Raw genomic sequence first — 14,305 nt, forward strand, 5'->3', positions numbered from 1 at the left:
AAAAATACAACCAGATGGCCAACAGGTACATGAGAAGATTCTCAACATCACTAATCATCAGGGAAATACAAATCAAAACCACAATAAGATATCCCCTCAGACCTGTTAGAATGGCTATCATCAATAGAATAAGAGATAATAAGTATTGGTGAGTATGTGGAGAAAAGGAAACCCTTGTATACTGTTGGTGAGAATGTAAATTGGTTTAGCCACTATGGAAAACAACATGGAGGTTCCTCAAAAAATTATATAGAGAACTACCATATGATCCAGCAATTCTACTTGTGGGATATACCCAAAGGAAATAAAAACAGGGTAGTGAGGAGACCTATGCACTCCCATGTTTATTGGGACATTATTCACAATAACAAAGATACGATGCTCTGTACCATATGAAACATTCGGTGCTCTTCAATGAATGAATGGCAAGAGGGAGGAGATATGGGGATATATGTATAATTGATTCACTTTGTTATAGAGCAGAAACTAACACACAACTAAACTAAAGCAATTATACTCCAATAAAGATATTAAAAAAAAGAATATGTGATATATATATACTGATATATATATATATATATATATATATATATATATAAAAATATCATTCAGCTATGAGAAAGAAGAAATGCTTGCCATGGTTGGAACTTGAAGACACTATGCTGTTAGATAAGTCAGACAAAGACAAATACTATATGATATCACTTATATGTGGAATCTATGAAAGCCAAAGTCATAAAAACAGAGAGTAGAATGGTGGTTCCTAGGGGATGAGGGTGGGAGGATAAGAGAAATATTTTTTTAAGGGTACAAACTTGCAACTAATAGATAAATAAGTCCCATAGATCTAAAGCACAGTATAGTGATTATAGACAAGAATATTGTATTATAAATATCAAAGTTGCAAGACCAGAACTTAATTATTCCCACCCCCCAAAAAAGAAATGATAATTATGTGAGGTAATAGAGGTGCCAGCTAATGCTACAATGGCAACCATATTGAAATATATAAATGTATCAAATCAACATGTTGCACATCTTAAACTTACACAGCATTATTTATATGTCAAATATATTTCTATTAACCCCCAAAACCCACAGGGTTTTATAGTATTTACTTATTGTGTAATAAATTAATATATTCTTCTCTCTAATGTATAATTTTACTCCAGTTATGCAGCCTATATGCTACGGTTCTTTATGTGACTGCTGCTTTGATTACCTGCCTGGTAAGATCCACTGCAGCATAAGACAATTTGAGCATTCTATATGGTTGAGTTTACTTCTCTGTGTAGTACCTCTTTGAGTACCTCTCATCACTCGAAAGATGTTGGATGTGGATTTTTTAAATAGAGTTTTTTGAAACAATAAAGTGTCAACAGGGTCAATAATACCTACTGCATTCTAGGAACCCTAGTGACTGTCCAGACACCCAATCCAAGTTTTGCCTTTTCTCTTTTGTTCCAGCTGGCTAGCAGTACCTCTTCCTCTGTTAGTTTTGGCAAGATGGTAATAAAAGCGGGGGTGGTGGTGGTAATGGAAATGGCCAGCCGTTCAGTTACAGCTTATTGGACAGGTCAATGCAGGAAAACATGCATAAGGCATCTTACAAAGTACAGGGGAAAAGCACAGTTCTAAGATTGCTTTCTTATTACCAAGGAGAGGATGCAATGTAGACTGCATTGCCTGGACTGCAGTCCACAGGTGGGCAAGAAGAACCAACCAACTGACCAGACACCAATCCTGATGACACTTGCAAGTCTGGCAACTTTCATTTCCTCTCCTCTATTCTGTTTAAGGTCAGACTTTCAGGTGCCCCTATCAGGTGCCTGACTTTATCAGGCAGTTCCTCATAGACGTACCTGTACACACAGATACAGTTCATACTCAAATGTTTTTTTGCAGCAGTAGAACAAGATGCATCTAAAAATTCACCTTTCATTGGCATTTTTCTTATCAGGATTTTCCCTCACCTTCCTGAATGCAAGTGGTGAATTTAAGGATCATGTGGCTTCCGGTGAAGTGAACGGGCTGTCTTCCAAAGCTTTCATAAAAGTGACTCATTTAAGCAGCGGGACACTTTCTTGAGATGTTGAGGACTTCGAAATGGATTTTGCTCCTGTAAAATTGGTAATGCTTGCAACAATGCAGAGATCTCTTACCACAAAAAACAAGGCAATTAATGTGTCTTTAATTTGCACCTAACCAAACAGAAAGGGCGCGTTTACTCCATGCGACATGTAGACAAATTTTTTTAAAAAAACAAAGTTTCATGCTGTGACTACAATTAGTGTAATTGTCAGCTCTTCTCTAAAAACAAATATGTATTAAGAGAAACGCCAGCATTGTGCCCTCCTCTGGTGTGAAAATGAGACAATCAAAATCTATTGTAATTACCTCAGTGATATTATAATTAGCAATGATTAAGTTATTCCATGCTGTTTTTTTCCTCTTGGCTACAATTAAAAAAGTATATATCTTTCTGCAGCACATTACTGCTGATCATTTTACCTCAATACATGTCTAGTAAGTGGATAAATTAGAAGTAATTTTAAAGCGCAACTCCGTTAAAACATATATCTCTCTATTTAACTGCCTTAACCTTGTAGAGGCATCTGTGTTCTTTGCTGCTTGGTAAAAAAAGTTTCTTCCTGGTTTCTTGCTCAGGAATCAAATATGTTTTTTGTTTGTTTGTTTGTTTTTAAATTACAGATAGCTGAATGATATGATTAATCATTCATTTCTTGTCAGGCATGCCCACCTAGCTCAAAATTCCTGCACTGGGCAACAACCAGGTTTTAAAATAAATTACTGAAAAGGCAGCCAGCTGTACTATCACAGAAAGAAAAGGTCCTGAGTAAATGTATGTCTTTCTAGTTGGATTAGGAGAAAAAGTGAATTAGGCCATAATTACAAATATGTCTTTTTTATATTACACATAACTTTTTTTTTTCTCATAGATACTTTCATGTCATATCTTCTTACTTACTGTTTGTTTTCTTTTTTTAACATCTTTATTGGAGTATAATTGCTTTACAATGGTGTGTTAGTTTCTGCTTTATAACAAAATGAATCAATTATACATATATATATGTTCCCATATCTCTTCCCTCTTGCATCTCCCTTCCTTCCACCCTCCATACCCCACCACTCTAGGTGGTCACAAACCACTGAGCTGATCTCCCTATGCTATGCGGCTGCTTCCCACTAGCTATCTATTTGATGTTTGGTAGTGTATATATGTCCATGCCACTCTCTCACTTTGTCACAGTTTACCCTTCCCCCTCCCCATATCCTCAAGTCCATTCTCTAGTAGGTTGGTGTCTTTATTCCCATCTTGCACCTAGGTTCTTCATGACCTTTTTTTTCCCTTAGATTCCATATATATGTGTTAGCATACAGTATTTGTTTTTCTCTTTCTGACTTACTTCACTCTGTATGACAGACTCTAGATCCATCCACTTCACTACAAATAACTCAATTTCATTTCTTTTTATGGCTGAGTAATATTCCATTGTATCTATGTGCCACATCTTATTTATCCATTCATCTGTTGATGGACACTTAGGTTGCTTCCATGTCCTGGTTATTGTAAATAGAGCTGCAATGAATATTTTGGTACATGACTCTTTTTGAATTATGGTTTTCTCAGGGTATATGCCCAGTAGTGAGATTGCTGGGTCGATGGTAGTTCTATTTTTAGTTTTTTAAGGAACATCTATACTGTTCTCCATAGTGGCTGTATCAATTTACATTCCCACCAACAGTGCAAGAGTGTTCCCTTTTCTCCACACCCTCTCCAGCATTTATTGTTTCTAGATTTTTTGATAATGACCATTGTGACTGGTGTGAGATGATATCTCATTGTAGTTTTGATTTGCATTTCTCTAATGATTAATGATGTTGAGCTTTCTTTCATGTGTTTGTTGGAAATCTGTATATCTCCTTTGGAGAAATGTCTATTTAGGTCTTCTGCTCATTTTTGGATTGGGTTGTTTGTTTCTTTGATATTGAGCTGCATGAGCTGCTTGTAAATTTTGGAGATTAGTCCTTTGTCAGTTGCTTCATTTGCAAATATTTTCTCCCATTCTAAGGGTTGTCTTTTGGTCTTGTTTATGGTTTCCTTTGCTGTGCAAAAGCCTTGAAGTTTCATTAGGTTCCATTTATTTATATATATAGATATTTTTTCCATTTCTCTAGGAGGTGGGTCAAAAAGGATCTTGCTGTGATTTATATCATAGAGTGTTCTGCCTATGTTTTCCTCTAAGCGTTTGATAGTGTCTGGCCTTACATTTAGGTCTTTAATCCATTTTGAGTTTACTTTTGTGTATGGTGTTATGGAGTGTTCTAATTTCGTACTTTCACATGTACCTGTCCAGTTTTCCCAGCACCACTTATTGAAGAGGCTGTCTTTTCTCCACTGTATGTTCTTGCCGCCTTTATCAAAGACAAGGTGACCATATGTGTGTGGGTTTATCTCTGGGCTTTCTATCATGTTCCATTGATCTATATTTCTGTTTTGTGCCAGTACCACACTGTCTTGATTACTGTAGCTTTGTAGTATAGTCTGAAGTCAGGGAGCCTGATTCCTCCAGATCCATTTTTTGTTCTCAAGATTGCTTTGGCTATTCTGGGTATTTTGTGTTTCCATACAAATTGTGAAAATTTTTGTTCTAGTTCTGTGAAAAATGCCAGTGGTATTTTGATAGGGATTGCATTGAATCTGTAGATTGCTTTGGGTAGTAGAGTCATTTTCACAATATTGATTCTTCCAATCCAAGAACATTGTATATCTCTCCATCTGTTGGTATCACCTTTAATTTCTTTCATCAGTGTCTTATAATTTTCTTCAAACAGGTCTTTTGTCTCATTATGTAGGTTTATTCCTAGATACTTTATTCTTTTTGTTGCAATGGTAAATGGGAGAGTTTTCTTAATTTCACTTTCAAATTTTTCATCATTAGTGTATAGGAATGCAAGAGATTTCTGTGCATTAATTTTGTATCCTGCAACTTTTCCAAATTCATTGATTAGCTCTAGTAGTTTTCTGCTAGCATCTTTAGGAGTCTCTATGTATAGTATCATGTCATCTGCAAACAGTGACAGTTATACTACTTCTTTTCCTATTTGAATTCCTTTATTTTTTTTTTTCTTCTTTTGGATTCCTTTAATTTTTTTTTCTTCTATGATTGCCATGGCTAAAACTTCCAAAACTATACTGAATAACAGTGGTGAGGGTGGGCAACATTGTCTTGTTCCTGATCTTAGTGGAAATGGTTTCCGTTTTTCACCACTGAAAACAATGTTGGCTGTCAGTGTGTCATACATGGCCTTTATTATGTTGAGCTAAGTTCCCTCTATGCCTACATTCTGGAAGGGTTTTATCATAAATGGGTGTTGAATTGTGTTGAAAACATTTTCTGCATCTACTGAGAAGATCATATAGATTTTATCCTTCAATTTTTTAATATGGTGCATCACATTGATTGATTTACATATATTGAAGAATCCTTGCATTCCTGGGGTAAATATCACTTAATCATGGTGTATGATCCTTTTAATGTGCTCTTGGATTCTGTTTGCTAGTATTTTGTTGAAGATTTTTGCCCCTATCTTCATCAGTGATATTGGCCTATAGTTTTCTTTCTTTGTGACATCTTTTTCTGGTTTTGGTATCAGGGTGATGGTGGCCTCATAGAATGAGTTTGGGAGTGTTCTTCTCTCTGCTATATTTTGGAAGAGTTTGAGAAGGATAGGTGTTAGCTCTTCTCTAAGTGTTTTATAGAATTCGCCTGTGCAGCCATCTGGTCCTGGGCTTTTGCTTGTTGGAAGATTTTTAATCACAGTTTCAATTTCAGTGCTTGTGATTGGTCTGTTTATATTTTCTATTTCTTCCTGATTCATTCTCAGAAAGTTGTGCTTTCCAAGAATTTGTCCATTTCTTCCAGGTTGTCCATTTTATTGGCATAGAGTTGCTTGTAGTAATCTCTCATGATCCTTTGTATTTCTGCAGTGTCAGTTGTTACTTCTCCTTTTTCTTTTCTAATTCTATTGATTTGAGTCTCCTCCCTTTTTTTTTTTGATGAGTCTGGCTAATGCTTTATCAATTTTGTTTATCTTTTCAAAGAACCAACTTTTGGTTTTGTTGATCTTTGCTATCGTTTCATTCATTTATTTTTCATTTATTTCTGATCTCATCTTTATGATTTCTTTCCTTCTGCTAACTTTGGGGTTTTTGTTCTTCTTTTTCTAATTGCTTTATGTGCAAGGTTAAGTTGTTTATTTGAGATGTTACCTGTTTCTTAAGGTAGGATTGTATTGCTATAAACTTTGCTCTTAGAGCAGCTTTTGTTGCATCCCATAGGTTTTGGGTGGTAATGTCTCCATTGTCATTTGTTTCTAGGTATTTTTTGATTTCCTCTTGGATTTCTGCAATGATCACTTCGTTATTAAGTAGTGTATTGTTTAGCCTCCATGTGTTTGTATTTTTTACAGATCTTTTCCTGTCATTGATATCTAATCTCATAGCCTTGTGGTCAGAAAAGATACTTGATACGATTTCAATTTTCTTCAATTTACCAAGGCTTGATTTGTGACCCAAAGTATGATCTCTCCTGGAGAATGTTTCATGAGCACTTGAGAAGAGTGTCTGTTCTGTTGTTATTGGATGGAATGTCCTATAAATATCAATTAAGTCAATTTTGTTTAATGTATCATTTCAAGCTTGTGTTTCCTTATTTGTTTTCATTTTGGATGATCTGTCCATTGGTGAAAGTGGGGTGTTAAAGTCCCCTACTATGATTGTGTTACTGTCGATTTCCCCTTTTATGGCTTTTAGTATTTGCCTTATGTATTGAGGTGCTCCTATGTTGGGTGCCTAAATATTTACGATTGCTATATCTTCTTCTTGCATTGATCACTTGATCATTATGTAGCATCTCTCTTTTCTCTTGTAATAGTCTTTACTTTAAAGTCTATTTTTTCTGATATGAGAATTGCTGCTCCAGCTTTCTTTTGATTTCCATTTGCATTGAATATCTTTTTCCATCCCCTCACTTTCAGTCTGTATGTGTCCCTAGGTCTGAAGTGGGTCTCTTGTAGACAGCATATATACAGGTCTTGTTTTTGCATCCATTCAGTGAATCTGTGTCTTTTGGTTGGAGCATTTAATCCATTTACATTTAAGGTAATTTTTGATATGTATGCTCATATTACAATTTTCTTAATTGTTTTGTGATTATTATTGTAAGTCTTTTCCTTCTCTTGTTTTTCCAGCCTAGAGAAATTCCTTTAGTGTTTGTTGTAAAGCTGGTTTTGTGGTGCTGAATTCTCTCAGCTTTTGCTTGTCTGTAAAGGTTTTAATTTCTCTGTCAAATCTGAATGAGATCCTTGCTGGGTAGAGTAATCTTGGTTGTAGGTTTTTCTCCTTCATCACTTTAAATATGTCCTGCCACTCCCTTCTGGCTTGCAGAATTTCTGCTGAAAGATTAGCTGTTCACCTTATGGGGATTCCCTTGTGTGTTATTTGTTGTTTTTCCCTTGCTGCTTTTAATATGCTTTCTTTGTATTTAATTTTTGATAGTTTGAGTAATATGTATCTTGGCATGTTTCTCCTTGGATTTATCCTGTTTGGCACTCTCTGTACTTCCTGATCTTGATTAACTATTTCCTTTCCCATATTAGGGAAGTTTTCAACTATAATCTCTTCAAATATTTTCTCAGTCCCTTCCTTTTTTCTCCTTCTTCTGGGACCCCTATAATTCGAATGTTGGTGCATTTAATATTGTCCCAGAAGTCTCTGAGACTGTCCTCAGTTCTTTTCATTCTTTTTTCTTTATTCAGCTCTGCAGTAGTTATTTCCACTATTTTATCTTCCAGATCACTTTTCCATTCTTCTGCCTCAGTTATTCTGCTATTGATCCCTGCTAGAGAATTTTTAATTTCATTTATTGTGTTGTTCATCATTGTTTGCTCTTTAGTTCTTCTAGGTTCTTGTTAAACATTTCTTGTATTTTCTCTCTTCTATTTCCAAGATTTTGGATATCTTTACTATCATTATTCTGAATTGTTTTTCATGTAGACTGCCTATTTCCTCTTCATTTATTTGGTCTGGTGGGTTTTTTCCTTGCTCCTTCATCTGCCGTTTTTCTGTCTTCTCATTTTGCTTCACTTACTGTGTTTGGTGTCTCCTTTTCTCAGGCTGAAGGTTTGTAGTTCCCTTTGTTTTGGTGTCTGTCCCCTGTGGCTAAGGTTGGTTCAGTAGGCTTCCTGGTGGAGGTGACTAGTGCCTGTGTTCTAGTGGATGAGGCTGGATCTTGTCTTTCACGTGGGGAGGTCCACATCTGGTGGTGTGTTTTGGGGTGTCTGTGGCCTTATTATAATTTTAGGCAGCCTCTCTGCTAGTGGATTGGGCTGTGTTCCTGTCTTGCTAGTTGTTTGGCATAGGCTGTCCAGCACTGTAGCTTGCTGGTCGTTGAGTGAGGCTGAGTCTTGGCTTTGAGATGGAGACTTTGGGGAGATTTTCATCATTTGATATTACGTGGAGCTGGGAGGTCTCTTGTGGACCAGTGTCTTGAAGTTGGCTCTCCCACCTCAGAGGCACAGCACTGACTCCTGGCTGGAGCACCAAGAGCCTTTCATCTACACAGCTCAGAAAAAAATTGAGAAAAAATAGAAAGAAAGAAAGAAAGAAAGAAAGAAAGAAAGAAAGAAAGAAAGAAAGAAAGAAAGAAAGAAAGGAAGGAAGAAAGAAAGGAAGAAAGAAAGAGGATAAAATAAAATAAAAGAAGGTAAGATAAAATAAAATAGTTATTACAGTAAAAATAAAAAAAATAATTATTAAGAAAAATATTTTAAAAAGTAAAAAAAAAAAAAAAAACGGGTGGACAGAACCCTAAGACAAATGGGAAAGCAAAACTATACAGACAAAATCAGACCCAGAAGCATATACATACACACTCACAAAAGAGAAAAAGGGGAAAAAATAATATATCTTTGCTCCCAATGTCCACCTCCTCAATATGGGATGATTCATTGTCTATTCAGTTATTCCACAGATGCAGGGTACATCAAGTTGATTGTCGAGATTTAATCCGCTGCTCTTGAGGCTGCTGGGAGAAATTTCCCTTTCTCTTCTTTGTTTTCACAGTTCCTGGGGTTCAGCTCTGGATTTGGACCCGCCTCTGTGTGTAGGTCGCCTGAGGGTGTCTGTTCTTCGCTCAGACAGGACGGGGTTAAAGGAGCCAGTGATTCGGGGGCTCTGGCTCACTCAGGCCCGGGGGAGGGAGGGTTACGGATGCGGGCGAGCCTGCGGCAGCAGATGCTGGCATGACATTGCACCAGCGTGAGGCGTGCCGTGTGTTCTCCCGGGGAATTGTCCCTGGATCCCGGGAACCTGGCAGTGGCGAGCTGCACAGGCTCCCCAGAAGGGAGGTGTGGAGAGTGACCTGTGCTCGCACACAGGCTTCTTAGTGGCGGCAGCAGCAGCCTTAGCATCTCCTGCACGTCTCTGTGGTCTGCGCTGATAGCCGCGGCTTGTGCCCGTCTCTGGAGCTCCTTTAATCAGCGCTCTGAATCCCCTCTCCTCGTGCACCAGGAAACAAAGAGGCAAGAAAAAGTCTCTTGTCTCCTCGGCAGCTCCAGACTTTTTCCTGGACTCCCTCCCAGCTATCCGTGGCTCACTAACCCCTTCAGGCTGTTTTCACGCCGCCAACCCCAGTCCTCTCCCTGGGATCTCCCGAGGCTCAGCTCCCAGCCCCTGCCCACCCCAGCAGGTGAGCAGACAAGCCTCTCGGGCTGGTGAGTGCTGGTCGGCACCAATCCTCTGTGCGGGACTCTCTCTGCTTTGTCCTCCGCACCCCTGTTGCTGCGCTGTCCTCCGTGGCTCTGAAGCTTCCCCACCACAATCCGCAGTCTCCGCCCACGAAGGGGCTCCTTGTGTGTAGAAACCTTTCCTCCTTCACAGCTCCCTCCCACTGGTGCAGGTCCCATCCCTATTCTTTGTCTCTGTTTTTTCTTTTTTCTTTTGCCCTACCCAGGTACGTGGGGAGTTTCTTGCCTTTTGGGAGGTCTGAGGTCTTCTGCCAGCGTTCAGTAGGTATTCTATAGGAGGAGTTCCACATGTAGATGTATTTCTGATGTATCTGTGGGGAGGAAGATGATCTCACATGTTACTCTTCTGCCATCTTGAAGCTCCCCCCCTGCTTACTCTTGATGGAGAAAATGAGTTTATGAGAAAATGAAGATTTGATTACAGTTTGAAACTTGATTCAGTTTGTGAGGCAAGAGGTGGTTATAGTGTGACCTTTGTTGAAAACGAAACAACAGGTCCAAAGTGGAGTCACTTGTGCTAAGCCCATGTCACCAAAGTGAGACTTAATACTTAATGTAATTGCAGTTTCAACCTCCCCCAGAATGTAATCTTAACCAGCCAGTCTGGAATCTCCCGGTCAGCACGAGTGATGGAATCACCTGGTAAACCCTGTCCATCCCCTAAAGGAAGGGGACCCTGTCTGAAACAATCCCCTCTTTCCTTGTCCTGCCCACTCTTCTGCCTATAAAAGTCTTCCATTTTGTATAACTCCTACGAGCTCCTTTCTATTTACTAGGTGGGATGCTGCCCAGTCCATGAATCATTGAACAAAGCCAACTAGATTTTTAAATTCACTCAGTTGAATTTTGTGTTTTAATACCTTATTCATCTCAAACATTTAAAGCCAAGGAGACTCATTTGCCCATATATCTTCCTACCAGAGTTTCTGATTTTCTCTGTAATTTTTGATTAATAGACATATTCACAAACTTGTATGTTCTTTGGAACACTTAAAATAACTTTGCTCTAGAAGTAACAAAATAAATGGCAGAAACACATTTTTTCCCTTTGTTTGCATTGTTACTGGTAAACAGTTCCTTGTATCCTTCAGTTATTTTTTCCCTATATATGCATGTTTGATTTGGTAGCAGCTACTACAGCAACATCTACAAGGGATCTTTGGATGTCCAGGGATACTGACAAGGGGCATCCCTTGCAGCAGATCCTCTCCAGATCACAGTGAGCAACCAGCAGGTTTTAGGCATGGCATGCATTTTTGCTGAGAAGTTACATTCCCTGAGGTTGGGGATGGAAATAAAGGGCTTAAAGGGGATTAACTTTTGCTATTTCACTGGGAAGTTAACTGAAGCAGGAAAACATACTGATATGGTAAAAAAAAAACCCAGAAACATGTAGAACTTTCCCATATTCCCATTCCTGTGATATGGGACTTGCAGAAGGACAAGAAATGGAGGGACAAGGGTGAAGAGTGGGGGAGTCAGAGTCACAGGGACCAGGCCCACTTGTGAAATCATTCTCAGCTACTACTGGTTTACACGAGATGCCATTTTGAAAAAGTAGGTTAATTTTTAAGAATTTGGGGTACCATGGGAAAGTAAAATAATGAACATTCATGTTCTAAGTCCTAGAAAATAATAAAACTATTTAGGACTGTTTCCTAGAAGTTCCAGTCCTGGGATCCTTTTTACAAGGCCAACTTCATGGGTGTGTGACCTCTGCAGTGACATAGAAGGGCCATGTGCTTGTTAAAAGATCTGCAGTAGCCATCTTGAAATTCTTAATCATGTTTTGAACAAGGGACCTTGTGTTTTCATTTTGCCTTGGGTGTTGCAAATTATGAAGCCCATGGTGCCTTCTTATTTTTCACCTTTCCTGTAGCAACAGAAGGAAGTTCAGTTGTCAACAGCCACTCCGCCTTTCATCTGGAGGGTTTTGAGTGACATTGCTCAGAACTGGTGTGTCACATCAAGCACCTCAGAGGACATGGACGTTCTGGATTTCTATCCTTCAGATATACCAGGAAGATGTACTTGCAGGGGATGGGGAGGGAGTGTGGGTAAATAATTTACTTATTCCAAACACTTTCTCTTACTATTTTCTCAGGCACATTCTACTTGTGCACACAAGCTGATTGAAAAAAATAATAATAAACAGTCCCACCTAGTGTTATATCACACATGCATGCACACAACGGCTGTGAACAGAGGTTGCTCAGATCCAGACACTGTAAAATCTCTCCCATAGTGCTAATGACAAGCTTGTTCAATTCCCATCGTGCTATGAAGCACTTTTCCCATTCGTGTTTATCCTCACGTGTTGATGGCAGGTGGGAATTGGAAACCCCTAGCACTCCAAGATGCCCATCAGTGCTCCTGTTTACAAAGTGGCACCCTCAGGAGTGAGCTGCTGGGACACTTGACAGCCCTGAATACTTGTCACCCCTACACAGCTCCGTTACTCTGAGTTTTGTTTAATACTTCTTATTTATTAGCAAGTTGACAGCTATTTTAGTTCATTGGATATTGCTTTACTGGGAGAAATGAAACAGGAGCATGGGAAAGAAGACAATTCTGCCTTCTAGTGTTTTTGAAGTAATGTGAGAGGCAAGGAAAGGAGATGGTTCCACCAGCATAGGACATACATAATGAGTCCACCTGGTGGGAAGGAACATGGTTTATTTGGAGCTGGACATTAAAGTTTATGGAGTGAAAGAATCAGGCATCATGTTTATGAAACTTCCAGGAAGTGATCTCTCCCCTTCCAGAATGTGATACTTTCCCGGAGGCCTTCTTTTCACTTCAGGGATTCTCCCTGGCTGCCCGCATCCCTTCACTTCTCTCTCTGCAAAATCATACTGGGCTTCTGTTTTCTCTTCTCTCTTAGGGGTTAAAAACACTAGTGATCTTTAAACAGTTAAATCAAACAGGACCTGGGCATCTCGAAGTTTACTGAAGTTTACTGCTTCCTCATTCTAAAGTAAATATGTACTATATGACTGAAGTCTGCTCTTCTCCACATCAAATGTTCTCTTTGCCTTCAAGTTGCTATGAATGTTTTCATCCCCTAAAGATTCATATGTTCAAACTTAACTCCCAGCTTGATGGTATCAAGGAGATGGGATCTTTGGGAAGGAATCAGGTCATGAGGGTGGAGCCCTCATGAATGGGATTAGTGTTCTTATAAAAGAGACACAGAGAACAACTCACCCCTTCCACCACATGAGGTTATAGAGAAAAGACAGTCATTATGTTACCGAACCCAGATCCGGCTGCTCGCCACTCGAAAGCCAATTCTTGAGAGAAAAGTATTGGTAAGAAAGGTAAGGTTTCTTTATTTCAGAGGCCAGCAACAGGAGGAGAGGGTGGACTCCTGTCTGAGAACCAACTCCCAATGGCTGTTCAGGGGACAGGGGTTTTTAAAAGGGAGTTTCAGGGTTGTACAGGCAAATGGAGGGAGCAGAACAGCATAGTCAGTTCTGACAGCTATCTTGAGATCAGTAATGTGGTGGTCTGATCAGTATCATCTTGATTGTTTTAAGTGCAGTTAATCTTTAGTTCCAGAGTTTTTCCCATTTCTTTGAGGTCAGTTTTTGGAATTGTGTGAAGTGGAGTAGCTTATGTCATGGCTTCAATTTAGTCATCATATAGTCATCCTCCTCCACCTGGTGGGGGCTTCAGTATCTGCAAAACAGCTCACAGGATATGGCTCAGAATATTATCTATAGGTCTTAAGGAAGAACTAAAGATCCTTGACTATGCTTAATGACTAAACTATTATTATTTGGTCTTCTTTGACTGTTTTCCTTTGTTTCTGCATTTTGTCACTTCTCTGATTAAACTTATTCTTTAGCTAAAGTTTTTCCACAGACAAAAAGCAAGCTGAGGACATGGGGGGCAAGGACTATAGGGTCCTGCTCCATATCAATTATGAGGAAGCAAATCTCACCATACACAGAGTCTGCTGTGCTAGGATCTTGGATTTCCCAGCCTCCAGAACTGTGAGAAATAAATGTTGTTTATAAACCACACAGTCCATGGTATTTTTGTTATACCAAAAGGGACTAAAATAAAAGCTCACATATGATATAATATAATCAAGGCTATCTGGGTTTCATTTCTCTGCACACAATCTAGGCTGTCTAAACTCATACAACTATTATATTTTACTTTTAATATAATATTAGAAAATCCTTTTTGAAGTGAGGCATGCTATATTAACTTCATGAACTAATTAATTAATACAAATACACCACTCTAGAATTTGTTGGGCTAAAGATAGAAGTCAAGTAAATATACCATAAGTGTAGAAGTGAAGTAGGATTATTGCAGTTGTAGTTTTGGATAAGCTAGTTTTTAAATTAAAAAAATGTTAGCATATTGTAATACATGTAAACTTTCAGGTACACAGCCTGAGTTCCAATCCTAATTTTACCATTTGTTGCCACACAGAGCCTGGGTTGCCTCAATGATAGAG

The 14,305-nt window shown here is 38.8% G+C and overlaps 1 long non-coding RNA gene across 1 annotated transcript in view; it reads left to right on the forward strand.

Annotated features, from left to right (window-relative positions):
• LOC125963421 (uncharacterized) overlaps nucleotides 1-4,331 on the forward strand; it is a 134,992-nt gene extending 130,661 nt beyond the window's left edge. The window contains exon 3 of the long non-coding RNA XR_007475384.1: nucleotides 4,204-4,331. This is a non-coding gene — a long non-coding RNA (uncharacterized LOC125963421). The remainder of the gene's footprint in view (nucleotides 1-4,203) is intronic.
• Nucleotides 4,332-14,305: the final 9,974 nt, after the last annotated feature.

This window comes from Orcinus orca, chromosome 2 (genome assembly GCF_937001465.1).
Source record: "Orcinus orca chromosome 2, mOrcOrc1.1, whole genome shotgun sequence".
Lineage (NCBI taxonomy): Eukaryota > Metazoa > Chordata > Mammalia > Artiodactyla > Delphinidae > Orcinus > Orcinus orca.